The 13,801-nt window shown below is 42.6% G+C and overlaps 1 pseudogene; it reads right to left on the bottom strand.

Annotated features, from left to right (window-relative positions):
* Positions 1-1,285: 1,285 nt before the first annotated feature.
* LOC126264080 (5S ribosomal RNA) lies at positions 1,286-1,403 on the bottom strand (annotated as a pseudogene).
* Between the last annotated feature and the right edge of the window lie 12,398 nt (positions 1,404-13,801).

Genomic DNA, 13,801 nt, shown 5'->3' with positions numbered 1-13,801 from the left:
CACGTTGCAGGTGTCGCCACCGGCGCCAAGCTAGTGTGAATGCTCTGAAAAGCTAATAATTTGCATATCACAGCATCTTCTTCCAGTCGGTTAAATTTCGCGTCTGTAGCACGTCATCTTCTTGGTGTAGCAATTTTAATGGCCAGTACTGTATTAAATTTCTTAATATTACGATTGCTACTACGTAGAACTTTTCACGAAACTGAAGTGCTAATTATTTTCTAAAAAAATATTTGTCGCAAGAAAAAATAATTTCATGGGAATAAAAAGGCTTTTTGCTACACGAGACGGAAAATTCTTAATCAGATGTCAACACCCCTGTCCTTTTTTTTTTGCTGAAATAAATTATAGACAAATGGTTAAAGAGTTACCTTGTGTAATGGCTCGACAGTATGTAATAGTCACTAGAATTTGAACAAACTATACAATCTTATACTCGGCGAAAGAAATATCCGGCACTTGGCCACACTTGGGCACTGAGCGACATTAGTAGCGACAAACGAAAATTTGTGCCGTACCGAGAGTCGAACGTGGATTTCCCGCTTTTCGTTAAAGGCCGCTTCAACCTCTTTGGCTGTCCAAGCACGTCCCCCACCTAACTCGAATCTCCACATGCCGAACGCTACAAAGTACCGGGAAATCCGGATTCGACTCCCAGCCCGGCACAAATTTTCGTCTGCCGCCGTTGAATTTCTCAATGTCCCACTGCAACAAAGTGTCGGATATTTCTTTCAAGATGTACTGAATACAGCTGCAGATCGGATCAGTGGCGATCCTTCATGATACAAAGTTTCATTTGTGAATTTCATCAAAATCCTTGACCTACAACAGGCGATCTCTCCTTGTTAGTCGTAGACGGACGGAAAAAAATCACTATACCAAGAAGGAGTTACAGGACGTAAAAGAAAGTTGTTAGGTGACTCTCTACGTCAGACACACGATGTATACTCCTGTTTCGCGCCAGTAGCATGAGAGGGACGCTAGTACCTCCTCCATGAGGATGAAAATCAAGTTTACTTTAAAATACACTCTGTAACGGTCGTGGGCGTTACCTTTGAGACTAAAACTAAAACTAAACTCCTTCCAAACCGGCCATGAAGGTCCAACGGTACTGACCGGCCGCCGTGTCTTCCTCAGCTCATAGGCGTCACTGGATGCGGTGATGGAGGGGCATGAGGTCAGCACACCGCTCTCCCGGCCGTACATCAGTTTACGAGACCGGAGCCGCTACTTCTCAATCAAGTAGTTCCTCAGTTTGCTACACAGGAGCTGATTGCACCCCGCTTGCCAACAGCGCTCGGCAGACCGGATGGTCACTCATCCAAGTGCTAGCCCAGCCCGACAGCGCTTAACTTCGGTGATCTGACGGGAACCGGTCTTACCACTGCGGCAAGGCCGTTGGCACCTTTGAGGCTGAACATGGTGAATTGATGTCAGTTGAGAATGCCTTAAAAGCTACGAAGACGCCATTATCAACTCCTCACTAAGTTTTAACGAGAAGCTGGATGTTCCTTCTGCGATACTGCAGAAAGACTTGGCAGGAATGTAGCCACTGTAAATAACTGAGGGCAGCGGTGATCGGGAGAATGTATGGTCGTAAGAAGACCGGTCTTCGCATGACCACGTGGCACTACCAAGAGGGAAGACCACCGTGTTCTGCGTATGTCTCTAGCGCATCGTACTGTATCTTCTGCAGCAATCTGAGCAGCAGTTTGGACCACTGCGAGACAGCGAAATGCAACAAATTGGTTACTTCAAGGACAGCTCCGAGCCAGACACCCTGTAGCGTGCATTCCACTGACCCCAAACCACAGCCATTTGCGGCTTCAGTGGTGTCAAGCGAGAGCTCATTGGAGAGCAGGATGGAGGTGTGTTGTGTTTTCTGATGAAAGCTGGTTCTGCCTAAGTACCAATGATGCCTCTGTGTTGGTTAGAAGGAGGCCATTTGTGGGCCCGCAACCAATCTGTCTGCGTGCTAGACACACTCGACCTATACCAGAGGTATGATCTGATGTGCTATTTCTTATGACTGCGGGAGAACTCTCGTACTAATCCCACGCACCCTGACTGCCTATGTGTACGTCAGTCTGGTGATTCGACGTGTTGTGCTGCCATTCATGAAGAACATTCCAGAGTGTGTTTTCTAGCAGGATATCGCTCGCCCACACGCCGCTGTTGTAATCCAAGATGGGCTACAGAATGTCAACATGTTGGCTTAACTTGCACGATCACCAGATCTGTCTCCAATCGAGAAGATATGGGACATCGTCGGTTGACAACTTCAGCGCATCCACAAACAGCATCAGCCGTCTGTGTATTGATCGACCGAGGGTAACAAACATGGAATTTCGTCCCACTGACTGACATGCGGCACTTTTACAACACAAAGCATGCTCGTTTGCATGCTTCCATTCATCATTCTGGCGGTTGCATCGGTTATTAATGTACCAGTATTTCACGCTTCGAATGGTATATTTCGCGCTTAGATTAACCTTTGATCTTACAACGTTAATCACTTAAATACACTGAATCGCCAAAGAAACTGGTATAGGCTTGCGTATTCAAATACAGAGATATGTAAACAGACAATAAGTGCCTGGCGCAGTTTTTAGAGCGGTTACTGCTGCTACAACGGCAGAATTTAAGTGAATTTGAACGTGGTGCTATTATCGGCGCACTAACTATCGGACACAGTATCTCCGAGGTAGCGGTGAAGTGGGCATTTTCTCGTACGACCATTTCACGAATGTACCGTGAATATCAGTAATCCGGTAAAACATCAGATCTCCGTCACTGCGGCCGGAAAAGGATGCTGCAAGAACGGGACCACCGGCGACTGAAGAGATTCGTTCAACATGACTAAAGTGCAACCCTTCCGCAAATTGCTCCAGATTTCAATGCTGGGCCATCAACAAGTGCAGCGTGCGAATCATTCAACGAAACGTCATCCATATGAGCTTTCGGAGCTGAAGGCCCACTCGTGTACCCTTGAGACTGCACGACACAAAGCTTTACGCCTCGACTGGGCCCCTTAGACACCGACATTGGACTGTTGATGACTAGAAACATGTTCACTGGCCGGACGAGTTCGTTTCAAATTGTATCGAGCAGATGGACGTGTATGGGTATGGAGACAACCTGATGAATCCACGGACATTGTATGTCAGCAGGGGAGTGTTCTAGCTGGTGGAGACTCCGTAAATGTGTGGGGCGTGTGCAATTGGAGTCATATGGGACCTCTGATACGTCTATACGACTCTGACAGGTGACACGTGCGGAAGCATCCTGCCGGATCACCTAAATCAATTCATGTCCATTGTGCATTCCGACGGACTTGGGGGAATGCAGCGGGATAATACGACACCCCACACGCCTAGAATTGCTACAGAGTGGCTTCAGGAACACTCTTCTGAATTTAAACACTTCTGCTCGCCACCAAACTCGCCAGACATGAAGATTATTGAGCATATCTGGAATGCTTTGTAACGTGCTGTTCAGAAGAGATTGAAACATCCCCTTAGAAAAATTTATGAATTATTGTGCTGGCAAACATCTAAGTTATTTGATTTTCAAAAAGCTGAGCAAAACTGAGCCGGCCGGAGTGGCCGAGCAGTTCCAGGCGCTACAGTCTGGAACCGCGCGACCGCTACAGTCGCAGGTTCGAATCCTGCCTCGGGCATGGATGTGTGTGATGTCCTTAGGTTAGTTATGTTTAAGTAGTTCTAAGTTCTAGGGGACTGATGACCTCAGAAGTTCAGTCCCATAGTGCTCAGAGCCATTTGAACCATTTTTTTGAGCAAAACTGAACGTACTCAAACATTTCTCTATTTACTTATTCTAATAAAGACTAAACTGACACACAATGTTTTAGCGCAATGCAATCTGACTTTCAATAATCTCTACAAAAGAATGGCCCTGACTAACAATAACCTATACCTTTCATGAATCACTTACCTCACAAAAACCTTCGTTACTCGAACTACTGTAATACAGCGAGCGCCAATACTGCCACCTAAATAAAAGATTCTGACTCTTGAAGGCACTAATTACTGATTGGCATAGTTAGCAAATCAAAGATTTTGAGAACAAACAGTGTATTTACGTTAATAGTGTTCAAAAGTCATAATATATATATCAATTCATGACATCCAGTCTTACAAATTCCGTTTACCTCATGGAGACACGCGCAGATCGTCCGCTCTCAAAATTCTGCCATCTCTCTCCACATATCCACCACTGCTGGCGGCTCACCAACTGGGCAACCCTACGCGCTGTTCACATCCAACTGCCCAATACTACAATAGCAAATATTCCAACAACGCAAATCAGCCACAGACTGCACACAGCACAGTCAGTGAGTTTCATATAGAGCGCTACGTGGCGTTACCAACATAAAAACCTAAACAGCTTACTTACAAGATCTCCACACCTCGTACACTTATGGATTTATGGACAGCCCTGCAGGATTAATGGTGTCAGATCCCTCCAGCACTACTTCAGACGTTAGTAGAGTCCATGTCACCTCGTGATGCGGCGTTTCTGCGTGCTCGCGAGGGCCCTACGCAATATTAGGCAGGTTACCAGTTTCTTTTGCTCTTCCGTGTACGTTACCTAAGCAAATGCATTTCCGAAAAAAATGGTTCAAATGGCTCTGAGCACTATGGAACTCAACTTCTGAGGTCATCAGTCCCCTATAACTTAGAACTACTTAAACCTAACTAACCTAAGGACATCACACACATCCATGCCTGAAGCAGGATTAGAACCTGCGATCGTAGCGGTCGCGCGCTTCCAGACTGAAGCGCCTAGAACCGCTCGGCCACAACGGCCGGCGGCATTTCCGAAATTTCATTGCTCTGCATTAATTATTTTTGGTGTCGAGATTTATTTTTCGTCTGTATGTAATCAAGTTACGTCAAGACAATAATTTGCTTTGTCAAATATTACCGTAATTGCGTTGGTATAGACAAAGGAACAATCGAAAATACATTAGACAATACACTTAAGGGGGGGGGGGGGGGGGCTGTTTCGCGACTTCGGATAAAACAGGAGCTTTAGCTAGATGACCCTTTTGCATACGCAGTGATCATTGACAGGCTGTGGAGAGAACAACGCATCGTTGTGCGCACCTCAAATTGATTTGAGTCTCGGCGTTGTGGCACTACGAGTAGTATTAGGTTCCGACTATTAGGGTTTGATGTGCTGCAGAAAGCATGTAGGCGCCGTCACTGTGCGTCGCGTGCGCAGGAGTTTTCCAGAAATCTGTCAGCCGCCCGGCGGGGATTTGCTCTTATTGTCCCAGCGCGCGCGCGCGCGCGTTGTTCGCGCAGTTAGGGCGCGATTGCCGCCTGTGTGGCTGTGTTCTGCGCCGCGGCCGCTGCCGCAGAGGCTGTCGGCGCGGTCCCTCCACTTTGCATCTGAAAGCGCGCGCGCTCCCGGCAGACACGCTGCAGATTGCTCCCGACGGCGCGCTGCCTTCTGCCTTCCTGCTCTCGCGACGCGTCTTATTGCTTCCGCATACACACGACGCCGCGCGGAAGGGGTCGAACGCGACCGAAAATGCACCGAAAAAAAAAAAAAAGAAAGCTCACAACCTAGTCCGTCGCTGACGCAGGAATATTTTTTCCCTTCTTTTTTCCCTATCTTACGTAGCTGAAGTGGGAAATTGATTTCCAAATATTCGCCCATCTCTGTCCCACTGGCAGCATCTTCACAGCTTACCAATTTCTACGCCAAGAGCAGTTTCAGACTTCGCAAACTTCTGACTTTCGGAGTGTGCTTGGGATTTCTTGGTACATCGGATAATTTGCAGTAGTTGGACATGTTTCCAAGAGTAGTTCATTTAGGCTATTGAAACAGTTTTGCCATGATGATAATTTTTTATTAATACCGAGATATTGCATTATGATAGCTGATACTTCCAAATTCATATGGTGATGCAATTCCCTTTAGCAAATAATTGAATTTTGGGACACTGACATCAAATCTCTGCCTGGCGACAAATAGCTTTCTGGAAAACACATGCACATTCTGTTTACAGTGACAGTAATTCCCTCCGGTTCCTGTATGCTTTCTCTGCAGGATTTGTTTTAATCTGAAACAGCTCCCAGGTATAGGTAAAACGATAATGTTATTTACTAAGATGGTATCTGTTCTTTCGGACATGTCCGAAGGAACAGATACCATCGGTGACCATGCAGCTCTTTAGAATGAAATTACAATGAAATGAACACCCTTAGCTGCTTACAGGCGTTGACATACGTCAACGGGGATTGATGAAAATGTGTGCCCCGACCGGGACTCGAACCTGGGATCTCCTGCTTACATGGCAGACGCTCTATCCATCATAATGTTATTACTTACTGTACCATGTCTACCCACCTTCATTGCCATGGTCGCTAATGCACACTGGTCCAGTCACATCTGAGCTGATGATGTGGATCGACTCCCACTGTGATCACCAGACTATGTGCACATATCCTTGGCTTGAAGGTGCTCCAGTTAGTCACCCATTTGTTCCATAAATCATATCCACGATAAACGTCAAGATGTGGAATGTGTCAACAGAGGGCACATAATTAATCACTTTTACAGGAATGACTAGCATATAGCTACATAATTTTTTTTATCTATATCACACATATTGTTTCTCAGCACGTACTAATCGTACAGGGATAAATGAGGTATCGTTAGTGAAGTTTTTTTTAACCGGCTTGTGATACTGCATACCGATTTTGTGCTAAAACTTAGTATTTGTGGCAAATTTTGACATAAAAGAGACTGGATCATGTACGTCCAGCTTCATAGCTGTATTTTACGCAGCTAGCTTATTAATCATGAATGAGAGACTACCTTTTCATAATGTCTTACTACAAATACTATTTTATTTGTTTAAAAGTACCTGTATACATCACTGTCATAGATAATAACTATGACCACTGTAGTAATCCATTATCTCTCCACATCGTAAAAGTTGACTTTTCTAAACGAATATCTTTTCCGAAACGACAAACATATTTGTCATTGTCTGCCTGAATTTCATTTATGTATTGCTGCTACAGCCTCACGTGCTTACTGTAATATAAAATGTCTGTCGACTTCAAGTTATAGGTTTTGTGGCGTTCAAATTATAGATTTCGTGGCGCTAATGAAAGCCTCTGATCTCTACCCGTCGTACAAGCCGGGACAAAAGTTACGAATACATAACACGTTTTTGGACACATGGAAATGTATGTACAATGATATATCATGAATTCATGATTATCATTTCACGTCGTTCCTTTCATTTTTACGGATGTGTTCTCTTTATTCTGTGAACTACCCTTACCCCAGCGACTACGCATTTACCAGATACTGTTACTATTTAAAACTACAAAAGTGCGAAACTTTCGCACGTGTCTGTTGATTACTGTTATTATTTAAAACTACAAAAAGCGAAACTTTCGCACGCGTATGCTGGTCTATATCTACCCAAGAACTCTATGATATGGAAGGAAATCTACATCTACATCTTCGTGATTACTCTGCCATTCACAATTAAGTGCCTGGCAGAGGGTTCAATGAACCACCTTCAAGCTGTCTCTCTACCATTCTACTCTCGAACGGCGCGCGGGAAAAACGAGCACTTAAATTTTTCTGTGCGAGCCCTGATTTCTCTTGCTTTATCGTGATTGGTGCCAACAGAATGTTTTCGCAATCGGAGGAGAAAACTGGTGATTGAAATTTCTTGAGAAGATCCCGTCGCAACGAAAAACGCCTTTGTTTTAATGATTGCCACTCCAGTTCACGTATCAAATCTGTGGCACTATCTCCCCTATTTAGCGATCATACAAAACGAGTCACCCTTCTTTGAACTTTGTCAGTATCATCCGTTAGTCCCACCTGATACGGATCCCACACCGCACAGCAATACTCCAGAATAGGGCGGACAAGTGTAGTGTAAACAGTCTCTTTAGTAGATCTGTTGCACCTTCTAAGTGTTCTGCCAGTGAATCGCAGTATTTGGTTTACTCAACCCACAACAATATCTGTGTCGTCGTTCCAATTCAGGTTATTTGTGATTGTAATCCCTAAGTATTTGGTTGAATTTACAGCCTTCAGATCTGTGTGACTGATCACGTAATGGAAATGTAGCGGATTTCTTTTAGTACTCATGTGAATGACTTAACACTTTTCTTTATGCAGGGTCAATTACCACTTTCGCACCACACAGATATCTTATCTAAATCATTTTTCAAATCATTTTGGTCATCTGATGGCTTTACAAGACGGTATATGACAGCGTCATCCGCAAATAATCTAAGAGTGCTACTCAGATTGTCTCCTATGTCGTTAATATAGATCAGGAACAATAGATGTCCTATAACACTTCCTTGGAGGACACCGGATATTACTTCCGTTTTACTCGATGACTTTCCGTCTATTACTACGAACTGTGACCTTTCTGACAGGAAATCACGAATCCAGTCGCACAACTGAGGCGAGATGTTGAAGAGAAGCGTCTTTAATCTATAATCTAGAATCTATCAAGAAGTTTCGTCTTTAATTTACATTTGAAAGTATTTGTGCTGTCTTTCAGCCATTTTAGTTCCTTGAGGAGACTGTCAAACAGTTTTGAAGCTGCATATTTCACCCTTTTCTCTGCCAAAGTTAGGTTCATTAAATGATAAAGTAGGTAACTTCTATTGTTTTACTTACTATTATCTCTGTTATTCTCAATCTCAGATTCATTGCTGACAACAAATTTCGTAAGGGGATAAACCTACTCTGAGAATGTGGTTGATATTCCTAGCTGCGTAAGGAGTTGCCTGCAAGAAGTGCGTGTGTGAACCCGACACAAAATTCTAATGACTTCCTTTTGTGAAGTGAATACGTGTTGGATAAGTGAGGAATTAGCTCAGAATGTTATCCTGTAAGACATCAGTCAATGAAGATATGTCAACTATATTAACTTATTGACTTGTACACCCTCAAGGTTAGCAATTTTTCTTAAAGCAAAAATCGCCGTGTCGCATCAAGTCGAGATACCCATCACGGCTAATGTTTATCCATCCAGTTAAGTTTGCTGGCGTCCTTGGTGAGAGCAGTAGGTTATGTAATGGTCTTTGCTTTTCTCTTCCTTTGGTCTTGACAACCTTTCATAACAACATAACCGCAACGTTACATTTCACAGTCACCGAACACAGTGAGTGACACAAAAAAGTAATATGTGAGCTATTTCGTCTGTTGCGACTGTAATAAACTCTTATTTGGACAAGCCGCGTTTCTTCTTACTTAGAGCATTTTAAGTATGTGTTTTTGACTCTTATATTTAGGCGTTCGACGTTTAGCATACTGCAATCTACCGACACACATTTCCTTGTTTGAGTGGTTTTAAATATCCACGTTCGTCTCCTGTATTTTGTGTACAAAATAGGACTTTATTACTGCCGCAAAAGACGGAATGATTCGCATATTATTAAAAAAGATTGCGACTGTGGAAGAGAGGCCTCAAAAACAACAAGACAAGTAGTTGACCCTCTACGACTGCGTAAGGAGGACCCTCATCTGGATATTTTAATGTCACACGAAAACAGGTGGAAAACCATCAGTGTTTTGTTTTGGACTAACAACTATCAACACATGTGTTCACCTTAAAAAGCACTAACAGGCGAGCCTTTAGAATAGCAACTACAATAATTTTGCTGTAGATCTGAAACAGTTTTGTGCACTAACTATCCTACCTCTACTGCTTTTACCATGCCTGTCATATCTGAAGTATGAACTTTGCAGGAGGAATAACAATCAATATTTTTAGGGCACCTCGTTTCTCGTTTGCCTTGTCATAGAACTCTGTTTCATTTATTTTGTCACGTTCGGTGAAACAATCGGAGCCATTTACATAGATATAACTAGATACTACAGATATAGTCTACAGAATGCTGATAACAATATACGAAAAACAAGATATTTGTCATAGTAAAGGAATACGAATGTCTTATAGTGTGTACTACAGCGAAGCGTTGTATCAAAGAGCCGAGAATTTACGATTTGGCACGCACTTTTTGTACATCTTGTACATCTGAAGAGGGGCAGCAGCCTTTTCAGTAGTTGCAGGGGCAACAGTCTGGATGATTGACTGATCTGGCCTTGTAACATTAACCAAAACGGCCTTGCTGTGCTGGTACTGCGAACGGCTGAAAGCAAGGGGAAACTACAGCCGTAATTTTTCCCGAGGAAATGCAGCTTTACTGTATGATTAAATGATGATGGCGTCCTCTTGGGTAAAATATTGCGGAGGTAAAATAGTCTCCCATTCGGATCTCCGAGCGGGGACTACTCAAGAGGACGTCGTTATCAGGAGAAAGAAAACTGGCGTTCTAAGGATCGGAGCGTGGAATGTCAGATCCCTTAATCGGGCAGGTAAGTTAGAAAATTTAAAAAGGGAAATGGATAGGTTAAAGTTAGATATAGTGGGAATTAGTGAAGTTCGGTGGCAGGAGGAACAAGACTTTTGGTCAGGTGATTACAGGGTTATAAATACAAAATCAAATAGGGGTAATGCAGGAGTAGGTTTAATAATGAATAAAAAAATAGCAGTGCGGGTTAGCTACTACAAACAGCATAGTGAACGCATTATTGTGGCCAAGATAGACACAAAGCCCATGCCTACTACAGTAGTACAAGTTTATATGCCAACTAGCTCTGCAGATGATGAAGAAATAGATGAAATGTATGACGAGATAAAAGAAATTATTGAGGTAGTGAAGGGTGACGAAAATTTAATAGTCATGGGTGACTGGAATGAAGGAAACATAGTAGGTGAATATGGATTGGGGGGAAGAAATGAAAGAGGAAGCCGCCTTGTAGAATTTTGCACAGAGCATGACTTAATCATAGCTAACACTTGGTTCAAGAATCATAAAAGAAGGTTGTATACCTGGAAGAATCCTGGAGATACTAAAAGGTATCAGATAGATTATATAATGGTAAGACAGAGATTTAGGAACCAGGTTTTGAATTGTAAGACATTTCCAGGTGCAGATTTGGACTCTGACCACAATCTATTGGTTATGAACTGTAGATTAAAACTGAAGAAATTGCTGAAAGGTGGGAATTTAAGGAGATGGGACCTGGATAAACTGAAAGAACCAGAGGTTGTAGAGAGTTTCAGGGAGAGCATAAGGGAACAATTGACAGGAATGGGGGAAAGAATTACAGTAGAAGAAGAATGGGTAGCTCTGAGGGATGAAGTAGTGAAGGCAGGAGACGATCAAATAGGTAAAAAGACGAGGGCTAATAGAAATCCTTGGGTAACAGAAGAAATATTGAATTTAATTGATGAAAGGAGAAAATATAAAAACGCATTAAATGAAGCAGGCAAAAGGGAATACAAACGTCTCAAAAATGAGATCGACAGGAAGTGCAAAATGGCTAAGCAGGGATGGCTAGAGGACAAATGTAAGGATGTAGAGGCTTGTCTCACTAGGGGTAAGATAGATACTGCCTACAGGAAAATTAAAGAGACCTTTGGAGAGAAGAGAACCACTTGTATGAATATCAAGAAATCAGATCGATACACAGTTCTAAGCAAAGAAGGGAAGGCAGAAAGGTGGAAGGAGTATATAGAGGGTCTATACAAGAGCGATGTGCTTGAGGACAATATTATGGAAATGGAAGAGGATGTCGATGAAGACGAAATGGGAGATAAGATACTGCGTGAAGAGTTTGACAGAGCACTGAAAGACCTGAGTCGAAACAAGGCCCCGGGAGTAGACAACATTCCATTAGAACTACTGATGGCCTTGGGAGAGCCAGTCATGACAAAACTCTACCATCTGGTGAGCAAGATATATGAGATAGGCGAAATACCCACAGACTTCAAGAAGAATATAATAATTCCAATCCCAAAGAAAGCAGGTGTTGACAGATGTGAAAATTACCGAACTATCAGTTTAATATGTAACAGCTGCAAAATACTAACGCGAATTCTTTACAGACGAATGGAAAAACTGGTAGAAGCGGACCTCGGGGAAGATCAGTTTGGATTCCGTAGAAATGTTGGAACATGTGAGGCAATACTAACCTTACGACTTATCTTAGAAGAAAGATTAAGAAAAGGCAAACCTACGTTTCAAGCGTTTGTAGACTTAGAGGAAGCTTTTGACAACGTTAACTGGAATACTCTCTTTCAAATTCTGAAGGTGGCAGGGGTAAAATACAGGGAGCGAAAGGCTATTTACAATTTGTACAGAAACCAGATGGCAGTTATAAAAGTCGAGGGGCATGAAAGGGAAGCAGTGGTTGGGAAAGGAGTGAGACAGGGTTGTAGCCTCTCCCCGATGTTATTCAATCTGTATATTGAGCAAGCAGTAAAGGAAACAAAAGAAAAATACGGAGTAGGTATTAAAATTCATGGAGAAGAAGTAAAAACTTTGAGGTTCGCCGATGACATTGTAATTCTGTCAGAGACAGCAAAGGACTTGGAAGAGCAGTTGAACGGAATGGACAGTGTCTTGAAAGGAGGATATAAGATGAACATCAACAAAAGCAATACGAGGATAATGGAATGTAGTCAAATTAAATCGGGTGATGTTGAGGGTATTAGATTAGGAAATGAGACACTTAAAGTAGTAAAGGAGTTTTGCTATTTAGGGAGTAAAATAACTGACGATGGTCGAAGTAGAGAGGATATAAAACGTAGACTGGCAATGGCAAGGAAATCGTTTCTGAAGAAGAGAAATTTGTTAACGTCGAGTATAGATTTAAGTGTCAGGAAGTAGTTTCTGAAAGTATTTGTTTGGAGTGTAGCCATGTATGGAAGTGAAACATGGACGATAACCAGTGGTGCTACAGAAGAATGCTGAAGATAAGGTGGGTAGATCACGTAACTAATGAGGAGGTATTGAATAGGATTGGGGAGAAGAGAAGTTTGTGGCACAACTTGACTAGAAGAAGGGATCGGTTGGTAGGACATGTTTTGAGGCAGCAAGGGATCACAAATTTAGCATTGGAGGGCAGCGTGGAGGGTAAAAATCGTAGAGGGAGACCAAGAGATGAATACACTAAGCAGATTCAGAAGGATGTAGGTTGCAGTAGGTACTGGGAGATGAAGAAGCTTGCACAGGATAGAGCAGCATGGAGAGCTGCAATCAAACCAGTCTCAGGACTGAAGACAACAACAACAACAACAACATAGAAAACTAAATCTGCATAACAGTGTACACCAAAATGTAGAATCATGAAACAATTGTAAATTAAATACGAGTAGTTTTACTGGCTGTTTCATCATTAAGTGAACGTTCGTTTTGATGTTAATGAGTTCATTTCAGTGATACAAATCCCATGAACGACTATGTCTGCCAGTGTGGCGGAGTTTGCATCCCGACAGGCTTCAACAGCGCACTGTACGAAGTTCAAGGACTGGTAGCGCAGATCAGTTGGATCTTTCATTTCTGGGTTGAGAATATCTGTTGTGAATGCACAATATTACTCAAAATATGATACTGTAGTACATAAAAAGTGAAAATAACCAATGTAAACAGCCTTACTCTTTTCAGTGTCTGTAACGGTAGAAGGTGTCCAGACTATGAAAATTACAATCTTCTGCATAAGATCCTATTTGTGAAAATTACAAAATAGCTTTCGATCGTTTTAAGTTCTGCTAATTTCAGGTGTTCAGTTTCGCAGATTATTTGATGTTTCAGTGACAGCGGAATGTCACTTCTGTAAGAGTTTTTTTATGAACAACTAAACGTTATAACTGTCAGCGCAATGTTCATACAGTGAGTATCTTGATTGACGACCATTAAATTACGTCTAA

The sequence above is a fragment of the Schistocerca nitens genome, chromosome 6, assembly GCF_023898315.1.
Source record: "Schistocerca nitens isolate TAMUIC-IGC-003100 chromosome 6, iqSchNite1.1, whole genome shotgun sequence".
NCBI lineage: Eukaryota > Metazoa > Arthropoda > Insecta > Orthoptera > Acrididae > Schistocerca > Schistocerca nitens.
Note: the sequence above shows the minus strand (reverse complement) of the source record. Positions and strands in the feature narration are given on the sequence as shown.